The 11,994-nt window shown below is 36.3% G+C and overlaps 1 long non-coding RNA gene across 4 annotated transcripts in view; it reads left to right on the top strand.

Annotated features, from left to right (window-relative positions):
* LOC121028440 (uncharacterized) overlaps positions 1–6,902 on the top strand; it is a 53,321-nt gene extending 46,419 nt beyond the window's left edge. For 3 of the 4 annotated variants that reach the window (XR_005789226.1, XR_005789228.1, XR_005789229.1), the window contains 4 exons: positions 1,570–1,640; positions 2,313–2,393; positions 4,744–4,837; positions 6,822–6,902. This is a non-coding gene — a long non-coding RNA (uncharacterized LOC121028440). The remainder of the gene's footprint in view (positions 1–1,569; positions 1,641–2,312; positions 2,394–4,743; positions 4,838–6,821) is intronic. The other variant, XR_005789227.1, reaches the window with a different exon arrangement.
* Positions 6,903–11,994: the final 5,092 nt, after the last annotated feature.

Below are 11,994 nucleotides of genomic sequence, written 5' to 3'. Positions count from 1 at the left end.
CCCCCATCAACCCTCAGTTTGTTCTCAGTTTTTAATAGTCTCTTATGTTTTGGCTCTCTCCCACTCTAACCTCTTTTTTTTTTTTCCTTCCCCTCCCCATGGGTTTCTGTTACGTTTCTCAGGATCCACATAAGAGTGAACACATATGGTATCTGTCTTTCTCTGTTTGGCTTATTTCACTTAGCTTAACAGCCTCCAGTTCCATCCATGTTGCTACAAAGGGCCATATTTCATTCTTTCTCATTGCCACGTAGTACTCCATTGTGTATATAAATCACAATTTCTTTATCCATTCATCAGTGGATGGACATTTAGGCTCTTTCCATAATTTGGCTATTGTTGAGAGTGCTGCTATAAACATTGGGGTACAGGTGCCCCTATGCATCAGTACTCCTGTGTCCCTTGGGTAAATTCCTAGCAGTGCTATTGCTGGGTCATAGAGTAGGTCTATTTTTAATTTTTTGAGGAACCTCCACACTGTTTTCCAGAGTGGCTGCACCAGTTTGCATTCCCACCAACAGTGCAAGACTCACAAACATAATTTGAATGGAAGAGAACACACTAAAGAGAACATAGTGTAGACTTCCATTTATGTGATGCAGAAGCAAAACAAACCTATGGTGATAGGAATCAGAATAGCAGTTTCTGGGGGTGCCTGGGTAGCTCAGTCAGTTGAGCCTCTGACTCTTGATTTTGGTCCAGGTCATGATCCCAGGGTCGTGGGATCAAGCCTCATGAGGGGCTCCCTGCTGTACGTGAAGCCTGCTTGAGGTTCTCTCTTCCCCTCTTCATCTACCCCTCTCCCCCATTTGTGCTCTCTCTCTCTCTCTCTCTCTCTCTCTAAAGATAGATAGATAGATAGATGGATAGATAGATAGATAGATGGATAGATAGATAGATAGATTCATTCTTTGGAGAGGAGGTAAGATTGAGAGGAGGCAAGAGGGAGGCTTCTGTTTTGCTGGAATGCTCTATTTTGATCTGGTGGCAATTACTTGGGGTGTATTCACTTTGTGAAAAGTCATCAAGCTGTAATATATGAATTGTGTACTATTCTATGTGTATATTAAATTTCAAAAAGAGACAATATATTGGTCTAAAAATTCCACTTACCTAAAAGGCAGGGCTAAGTGTGCAACTAAAGAGTGCATTTTCATGGTAAGCACAGTAATAAAGATGCTGAAATTTATACTGCATACAAAAAATTAAAGTTGTCTAGAGAGACTGTCATTTCTTAATTTTCCTTCCCCAGAAAAAAAAATTGTAGCTCATTCCTTTTAGAGAACGAGAGCTGGGTAATAAATGAGCCAATCACAAATCTATATTTGAATTATTCTGGGGTTTTATAGTATATGTCAAGTGCTCGGTGTTGATCTGCTACCCACCAAGTGTGCAGTGAAGGCACTTACTGTTAACTGTGTTGGTACTGAGTCACACTGTAAACATATTTTGAGTTTCCTAATAACAAAAATGTCAAAGTCTCTTTCACAAATGGAACTGCTGTGAGCATGAAACTTGGTCAGATTTTCAGGTCTATACAGTAATTCCTGTTTTATTTTATCTCAATAGAATTTTCAGCTTCCAGACTGTTGAGATCTTTATGGATTCGAATTCACTGAGCTTCATTCTCAGCATTGATGGTAATGTTACTGAGGAACAACCAGAGATAAAGTCCTGTAGAACATCCTTATTAACCTCTATCCTGGCCCCTAGTGACTAGTAATCAGACCTTTTTGGAAACGGTCATTCAATCAGTTATAAATACCACTAATGGACTCTCATTCAGTCCCTGTTAACTTTGTCAGTAAGGATGTGAAGATAAAAATGACCCATGTATCTCCCATTCTGACACTTTTATTTTATCTATATATCTGTCTATCTAGAGTATGAGCGCATGTGGTAGAGGGAGGGAGAGAATCTTAAGCAGGCTCCGTGCCCAGCGCAGTGCCTAACGCAGGTTCCACACAGGGCTCAACACAGGGCTCAATCTCATGACCCTGAGATCATGACCTGAACAGAAATCAAGAGTCAGATGCTTAACTGACTGAGCTACCCAGGCACCCTGATGTTTGTATTCTTACTTTAAGATGGTTGTTTAATCCCAACTATGTTAAATAGTGAAATATTTCCAGGTTCCAAACATTTTTTTTATACTTCAATCTTAACTCACATATGAGTGATGTGATAATATGAATGACAAATTAATCTGGTCTTGTGAAAGATTTTATAACACTATATATTTCTTGTGGGAAAATGTGCTTTTTCATGATGTGTGAAGCCTCCTTACTTTTCACTTTTCTCTCTTTTGCCAGCAGAGGGCAGGTGAGAAAGAAGAAAAACGCATCTCTGTCTTGATTCAAACTAAACACTTCTCTGAAATATTTACAAAGCAGGTTATTTTGTTCTCTAATTACTCTATTTTGAAACAATTTCAGTAGGAATTATAATTTTTTTTAAATGTTTTATTTTTATTTTTGACAGAGAGACTGAGCGGAGGGAGGGGAGGGACAGAGAGAGAGGGAGACATAGATATATTTGGCTAATAAATGTATTTGAAATGAAATTAGTACTTTGAACTTTTAATTGTTTATAAATCAGTGACTGTATTGAAAATATGAATATTCTGTATATTTTGAGGTCATATGTCCAAAATGTCCTCTCTTAGTTTGGATAATGCTGATTAATTAGACTCCTTTTATATTGGTGTTCTAATTCAGTTACAGATATGGTGTTCATTTTTCATATACAGTATATCTTAATACTGCCATTTGGTCATTACTTCAACATGTAGAGTTGTTAAGCATACTTTTATAGTTTTATTAATCAAGTAATGAGTCTACATAATTGAAGGAAACCCAAGTGCAATACAATACAGATTTTTTTCCATTTCTTGCAGTACTGTCCCCCACGGGAATGTTTAAATACAATTTTAGCAGGTATATTAAAATGTTTTCTCTTGCAACTTTAAATCTGTTTAATCAATAATAAAACATCCTTTTCAAAACATTAGATGGTGTGATAAATTATGTATTTCAATAGCTCAAGATAGCTTGTGTGTAACCTTTGTTAAATCAAAACTCAAGTGGCAGCTTGGATTTTTGCCTTCTCTACTTGAATAATGCCTTTGTTCTGAAAGTATAAGAGCAAGGAGAAACTGAATAGTTTCTCTCATTGGGAGGATAGGTCTCCATACTGCTTATTCCAAATAGTGAGAATTCCTTCTTATTGTGGACCTCATGTATAAAAATATTTTTTATTTTTAAACTGTCAAACAAAATTATACATAGTGCTTAGAATGCTGCTGGCACACAGTGAGTGATTTATAAGTATTAGCTGTTATTACATAGGTATCTGCTTATCTTAAATTTAATCTGTTTATTGAATTAGCCAGGGGGATCATGTACAGTTGAAAAAAATTGATTCTTCAACAAAAGGAAAAGCTAGAAAAATAATCTCATTCTCGGAAGTCCTAATTCTATTCCTCATTTATTCAATGGGAAAAAAACCTTGACTTGAGTGACTCTTAACACTTAACTCCTTTGAGCCAATGGAAGCAATAATGTTTGTCACTTAGTTGTCTTAGACTAAATGCTTCCTGGTTTGTGAATTGGTGTTGAATTTCCTGACTATGTGTAATGAATATGTCATGGGATAAGATCTGGTTCTTTTAAAAGGACTAAACTGGATGAGGAAGAAAAGTTTTATCTTTGATGAGGAACCCCCCTGGTCTGAATGAGGAATATTTCAAAACAATGAATAAAAAGCATTGCTTTTGATTATCCCCTGAAGGTAAGCTTAGAGCTTGGGAAGCAGGTGGAGAGAGTATTACAAGGAAGGGGTCTTCAGGACTGAAGAAAAAGGAAATTCTTTTGGTTGGCAGAGTGATGAACCCTCAAGCTTAGGGTTGCTGTGGCCACCTCCTCACAGGTTTCCCATATCATCTCTTCCTGTTCTATTGAGCCACTGTGTATATTTATTTCAGTTTTATTTTCCTAAAATGCAATGCAGTGATGTTAATTTCTTGCTCAAAGCCCCATCATGACTTATTTTTACCAATGATAGTAGTAGACTCTGAACTACATGGTCCCAATCTGATTTTCCATGTTTACTTCCTTCTCTACTTTTCACACACTGACCCAACAGTGCTGTTCCTAAAAATGCTTCTCTCATCATGTCTTTCTCACTCATTTCATATTGTCAGTGGCTCCTTGTCTTTCAAGATCCATCTTCAAGACATGTCCTCTTGAAACCATTCTAAATCTTACCTGAAAATGATCTTTGGTGCCATTGAGTCTCATGGCTATGTATATCTCTAAAGGGCTCTTAAACTATCATCTATACTAGGTATTTTTGTTTTTGTTTCTTTTTTTTCTGCTAACAGTAAGCTCTTTGAGAAAAGAGACTGTGTTTTGTCCTCAGAGGTTAGCATGATGTTCTGTAGAACCTTTCAGATCTTCAGAAAGGCCAGGGCCATTTGCATTTTTTTGAGGCCCTCAATATATTAAAAACTGAAGAAATGGCAGGATCACAAAATTGTGGCATATTTTAAGTGCTGCATTAGACAGGTGGATGCAAATAAAACACACACATTCCCACAACAGTTCCCAAAGGAACTGTGTTGTTAGTAAGATGATCATAGGATTTCTAAAAAGCTGAACTCATAGTGTACTTCAGTTGATGTGGTCTGGTAACTGGACATAAGTTTAACATTGATCAGTGACTGTCTTCTTTCTGTCTTATCAGTGTGCGTCACGTGAGGCCTGGGCCAAAGGACCCTCTGAATTTCTGTGTAAGAGGCCCCTTACACATGGTGGACACCTGATAAATATTCACTGAAGTGAGTTAAATTTGATTATATGCCCCAAAGGTGCTGTATATAAATATAATGCATTGATTCCTATTTTTTTTTAATTTGGTCAGAATATTATTCAGAAAAAAGACTGAAAGTTAATATTAACTTCTAATTTAATGTCTATAATTTAACTTTTGCGTGTTTTACACTTGTCAGATCAAAGAACTAGACACTGGGGAGGATAAAAAGTACTCATTCTTACTGACTCACTGCATATTTCCCTGTACCATGTATGAGACACATAATGAGGAGAATTGTGTTCTCTGTGACTCTTCTGATGGAGTAACAAGGGTGAACAGTTGATGAGAATCAGCATAATTTATTTCTTAAAATTAGGCTAGAGATGAAAAATAGTGACGATTCCAAGAATACTTGGAATTCACTGCTGCAGGGGTTAAAGTTGATATCAATACTAAATAACTCTTTGCTCTTAGACGGTAGAGCTTAAATTTGCCTGGTTTAGAGGTATTCCCACTGAGGTACATAAATACACGAATTGGTCCCCCTGTGATCCTCCTAAAATAGTGCATAGAAATCAGGCATACCTAAAAGCATGAACTCATCATTAAAATTACCATTGTTTATTTTTGGAAATGTATTTATTTAGGTATTCATTTCTGATTTAGTGTCATTTTCTTAGACTAGTTTGTAGAATGATGTGTTTCAGGCCCTTTCTGCTCTATTACTACAAACCCAATCTTTTCTATAAAATTATTTTATAATGAAAAGAAGAAGAATAAATAAAGAGCACCCAGTTACTGGTGATAATTCAGTAGTAAGAAAGAAATGTGGTTATTTAAACATAAGATATGAACCTTCTCTCCTATTCCCCTGCATCTGAGGAATTTGACAAATTCCGACAAATATCAGTGGTTCAGGAAGCAGGAATAGAAATGGATCAGGAACCAAGAAGTGGTGAAGTTAGAATTAATTTATACAAAATATAGGTGATTCTGAAATGTCCTCCATAAGAATCCTTCCTAAGAGATGGGTAATTAAATGCATGAAAAGTAGAAAGGTAAAATTATTTGTCAAGTTTAACACTTATCTGAAATATGTTAATTTATTTACACTTATTTAAACTTTATTATACATTAACATTAAAAAATCTAGTATAGCACTGAAGGTTTTTCAGTGACTGGAAGTAAATTGCCATATGAATAACCTATACCCAAATGTCTTTCATATTCTCTTTTTTTACCTATAAATTCTTAAATTTATCAAGAGTTAAAAGCATTTTGTAAACCTACCATTTGTTTTTAAGTGTAGCACATAAAAATGTTTAAAATAAATCCCAACATAACTTAAAACTAAGTGTTAATAAGCAAATGCTATCAATGTAGAATTTTACAGAAAAAAAAATGAAGATAGTTTGATAAAACCTAAGGACCAATGCTAAGAGAGCAGTTTTCATATGCAGAAATATGCCTGAAGGGTAGTTCTCATAATGATTTAATGACTAGCACTTTCTAGTTGAATAGAAAATATAAATATATGGCCAATAGCATTTGAAAATACAAGTCTATTTGTGTGCAAAACTGTTAATTAGATAGCCTGGAAACATGCAGTGCAGTCCCAACCATTCCAAAGATTACAAAAAGAACTTAGGGACACCTGGTGGCTCAGTCAGTTGAGCATCCAACTCTTGATTTCGGCTCTGGTCACAATCCCAGGGTCATGGGATCGAGCTGTGCATCGGGCTTGGCGTTGTGCATGGAGCCTGCTTGGGATTCTCTCCCTCTGCTCCTCTTCCCTGCTCATGCTCTCTCAAAAAAATAAAAAATAAAAGAATTTAAAGTTTGTCTTATTTTTAGAAGCTATAAGCTTAAGTATTTCTGTATAGTGTTATAAAACAAAACCCTGTATGTGTCCTTAGATACAGATAATGTGGACTTCCATGCTCAAGAGCAAAACACTTTCATTACTCTCCATACCCATATTTAACCTTTACCCTCTCTGCCATTCATAGGCCTTGGAACATTGGTTTGAGCACTGGCCTCAATTTTTGGATGAGAGTTGCCCCCATCAACTGGGAAGGGTAAGAAGAAGGTATTTCTCCTTAATGCTCTCTTTACTTACTTTTCGTCCTATAGCACAGACCTGTTGGGACTCAAGGGAATAACCATACAGAATCTTTTTTGCTAAATGCCAAAAAACCTGTGTGATGTTAAGAGGCCAGTTGACTTTTCCAGTTTAAATTATTTCACTGGTAATACACAGTAAAAACTTAAATTTTTTTTCTCAGTTAAGATCTCTTGTTAAAGAATATGAAGGAAATTAATTCTACAATTTCCTATTCTCAATGATTTTAGCTCACTGACTGACATTTTGCCTCACACCAATGTAGTGAAAGAGAATGGTCTTGGGATCAGTTAGATCTAACCCAGGTCTACCTGTGCTAGATGTAAAGCTATAGATAAGTCTCTTAAAGATTCTTTTGAAACCTATTTTCCTCAAGAATAAAATGGTTTAATAATAATTACCTTACAAGGATAATGAGAGAGTTAAATGAGAAAAAGAACACAAAGCTTAGCACATTAAGGACTCAATACTAATTAATTTCCTGCATTTAGTTTATCCTGGATACACAAATGAGTTTGATTCATATTGGAAAACAAGACAGGTACAATCAAGTGAGCAACAGAGATGCATGTTTTATGCCTCAATGTCTTCTAATATAAGTTGTTCCACAAAGAAAATACTATGTTTTTAAAACATGTTTTACTACACATTTTCTAATAGAGATGTAAAAGCCATGGCTGAGCAACTTCAACTACTTCCAGATTACTTTTCTGTGAGTGAAATGTGACAGCTTTTTGTGAGTTCATAGCAATCCGTGTAAATATTTAAAGCTGAAAAATCAGTAATGGTAAATAGTATAAGAATGACAGAACAGAGTGGATGGAGAGATGGAAAGGGAATTATACCGATAGAATATAATTATTTAAGTAAAATATTTTCCTAGAGGCCATAGAGAATAGACCCTAAAGTTGCATGTTTTAATCCAATATTTTTTTAGAATCTAAATGTGTTTTTACATACTACAACAGGAGTAAAACTTTGTCACCACTCTGTGGCCAAATCCACTTTTATTTTTTAAGCCATACAACTTTTATAATGAGAAGCTAATATTACTTGTAAACTTTGGCATGATTGATGCCAAAAGTTTTTTTTATGAAAAAAATTTTTTTTAATGTTTAGTTATTTTTGAGAGAGAGAGAGAGAGAGAGAGAGAAAGAGAGAGACATAGAGAGAGAGAGACAGAGCCTGAGTGGAGGAGGGGCAGAGAGAGAAGGAGACACAGAATCTGAAGCAGGGTCCAGGCTCTGAGCTGTCAGCACAGAGCCCAACATGGGGCTTGAACTCACTCCATTTTCCTAATAATAGCTACAGGTTATTGAATAACTGCAGCCCAATTTGATGGTCCTGAGTTGACAAGGGAACATGCAGATTTTATTTTCCTTGCCATCTTTCATGGGATCAAGAAATTTAGTAGGGGGCTGTCTGGGTGGCTCAGTCGGTTAAGCATTCGACTCTTGGTTTTGGCTCAGGTCATGGTCTAACGGTTGTGAGTTCAAGCCCTACATTGGGCTCTGTGCCGACGGTGCAGAGCCTACTTGGGATTCTCTCTCTGCCTCTCTCTGCCCACTCCCCACTCCCACTTGTGCTCATGCTTGCTCTCTCTCTCTCTCTCTCTCTGTTTCTCTCTCTCTCTCTCAAAATAAATAAACTAAAAAAGAAAGAAAAGAAAAAAGAAAAGAAAGAAAGAAAGAAAGAAAGAAAGAAAGAAAGAAAGAAAGAAAGAAAGAAAGAAAGGAAAGGAAGGAAGAAAAGAAAGAAAGAAAGAAAAGAAAGAGAAAGAGAAAGAAATTCTGGGGCACCTGCGTGGTTCAGTCGGTTAAGTGTCCAACTTCGGATCAGGTCATGATCTCACAGTTCGTGAGTTCAAGCCCTGCATCAGGCTCTGGGCTGTCAGTACAGCTTCAGATTCTGTGTCTCCCTCTGTCTCTGCCCTTCTTTCACTCACATGCTGTCTCTCTCTCTCTCAGAAATAAATAAACTTTAAAAAAATTAAAAAAAAAGAAATATAGTAGGGTTAGATTTTGTTTTGATTTATTTTAAAGAAATATCCATTGATTTATTTTTTATAATGCTTTTTATATGATTTATTTCCCATTGCGGGTAGGAAGTTTTTCTAAGGTCATAGAATAACCCATTTTGAGGCCATTTTTCAGACTTTTGAAGTTTTATGTTCTAAGACCTAGATCCTATGGTCACCTTTGCAAAAGAAGTATTTGAGAATAATAAATCTGAAGAATATTAACTTTTTAAAAGTTTATTCATTTTGAGAGAGAGGGAGTATGCAAATGGGGGAGTGGCAGAGAGAGAGGGAGAGAGAATCCCAACCAGGCTCCACACTGTCAGGGTAGAGCCTCATGTGGGACTTTAATTCGTGAACCATGAGATCATGATCTGAGCCAAAATCCAGAGTTGGATGCTTAGCCAACTAAGCCACCTAGGCACCCCTAAAGAGTATTAATATTGAAAATACTAAACGTGAGATAAAAGAACCTGACTGGGCTTGAGATATTGTTATTAAATATTACTAAATGTTCAAGTTGTTAATAATTTTTTGTTACATGGAAAATGTGCCACAGATCAATAAAAAAATTTTCTTTAGTTTTTAAATAAAATTTGAATTTTTATATTAAAGCAATTTTAGATTTACAGAAAAATTGTGAAGATACTACAGAGAGGTCCTGTATAGCCCATACTCAGTTTCCACTCTTATTAACATCCTACATTAGTATGGTACATTTGCCACAACTAATGAACAAATATCAATACATAAGTATTAACGAAAATCCATACTTCATTCAGATTTCCCCAGTTTTTACCTAATGATCTTTTTCTGCTCCAAGTTGTCATCCAGTATAACACATTTTATTTAGTTATTGTGTCTCCTTAGGCTCCTCTTGGCTGTGATAGCTTCTCAGATTTTCCTTATTTTTGATGACTTTGAGAGTTTGGGGTTTGTTTTCCTAATTAAACCAGGGTTATGGATTTTTGGAACAGGACCCAGAGGTAAAGTACCATTTTCATCCATAATATCAAGGGTATCTACTATCAACATGATCTATCACTGTTGGTGTTGACCTTGATCGCCTGGGTGAGCTAGTGTTTGTCAGGTTCCTTCTTTGTAATGTTACTCTTTTTTTCCCTTCAATACTGTGCTCTTTGGAAGGAAGCCATCATGTACAACCTACACTAAAAGGAGTAAAGAGTTGAACTCTACTTCCTTAAAAGTAAAGTATTTTCATAAATTATTTGGAATTCTTCTGTACAGGAAATTTGTCTATTCTCCCCTGTTAATTTATCCAATTATTTCTTTATGTCAGTATGGACTCTTGCATATTTACTTTATACTTGGGTTACAGTTCAGTTGGTTTTTAGTTATTTTATTGACAGACCATTCCAGCTTTAGCCACTGGAGGGGCTCTTATACCTGATTATTGTGTCCCTTTGAAATACCCCATTCACTGTGGGTTTTGGTTGTTGTTGTTTGTTTTTTTAAGCACTTCCTTTCTGGTACTACAGGATGCTCCACACTCATCTTATACATTTCCTGCCTCAGTCCTAAAAGGAATCCTGGTTTCTTTTATTAAGGAATAGTATTACAAACCAAGATCTAGGTACTAGGGTGTGTTGGTGGCTACTGAGATGTCCTGGCTTCTAGACTGTCTCAGCTGACAGAGCAAGAAAATATATGCATGTATACTAACTTTACATAAATATTTCTGTATGCAAGCATCTGTATCTTTATTAAGCTAAACATGAGTTTGAACTGGTGTCTCTAATTCTGATTCATTACCACATGGATCATTCTAACCTCTTCCCTTGCTTATCTGTAACTTCCCACATCAACAGTGAGAAAGCTGACTTCCACCATCTGTTTACTTAATTTTTCATCTCCATTGTAGATGTATAGTGATTTCAGAATTGTTCATCTGTATCCCATGGGATACAATTTATCAGCCAGAGGTGTACTTCATGTTGGCTCTTCTACTATTAGTTTTTTGGACTCCACTCATTTCCAGAGTTACTTAGTCCAGAACCTTTTCTTCCCACTACTTCCAGTGAGATGGTTTCATACATTTGTAATACATTTAGAATCTCTTGTCACATGCTGCATTCCATTCTGGAGTTCCTCCCCATCCCCTATCTCCTAAATGATTTTTTAAAAGTTCACATACTGGGGACACCTGGGTAGCTCAGTTGGTTGAGTGTTGATTCTTGATTTTGGCTCAGATCATGATCTCACAGTCTGGAATTTAACCCTGTGTGGGGCTGTGTGCTGACAGCATGGAGCCTGCTTGGGATTCTTTCTCTCCCTCTTTCTCTGCCCATCCCCTGTTATGCTCTCTCTCTCAAAATAAATAAATAAACATTAAAAAAAGTTTATATACTTAACAGCTTCACCACCCTAAAAATATTCCTTGTTTTAACTATTGTTAACCTTAAAAATAAAACTGTGAGTTATTTTACCAGTAAAATGGATTTACTCAGGAATAACAGAGAATTGCAATTCAGGACATGCATGCTATGGCAAAACCACAGGCAAATCTGGAGTCCTCATTTATAGAGGAAAGGGATGGGGAAGTTGGGAGGGGCTGTTATAAAGAAAAAGTCCATTGGAGTAAACTGGGAGTTCCAAGTTTAGTGACTTTTCATTGACTGTGTTTTGACAGTCCTACATTGGCTGGGCTGTTGCTGGACAAGGAGAACATCTTTCTTCCCCTGCTGGGGTAGTAGGGTATAGGCTTCTTCCTGTGAGGAGTGTTAGGTAGGTCTCTTCTTGTTTGGGACTGCATTTGATGAGTAGTGGTGGGGCATGAGAGCTCTCCCTTCTGTCCTCCCCACTCCATTTTAAGTGAGTTTTATTAATTTTCATATTATTTAAGCCTTCCCCTCCTCATCCCAAATTTCTGGCAACCACTGATCGATTACCATCTGTATATAGTTACGTTTTTCCAAAATATGCGTAATTGAAATCATGTAATACATAGGCTTTCACGTTGGCTTCTTTCAATAACAATATGCATTTACAGTCCATTCATGTCTTGTATTTTGTAGATGTACCA

This window comes from Herpailurus yagouaroundi, unplaced genomic scaffold, assembly GCF_014898765.1.
Source record: "Herpailurus yagouaroundi ecotype Mexico unplaced genomic scaffold, PumYag 100, whole genome shotgun sequence".
Classification (NCBI taxonomy): domain Eukaryota; kingdom Metazoa; phylum Chordata; class Mammalia; order Carnivora; family Felidae; genus Herpailurus; species Herpailurus yagouaroundi.
This window is presented reverse-complemented; position numbering and strand designations above follow the sequence as displayed.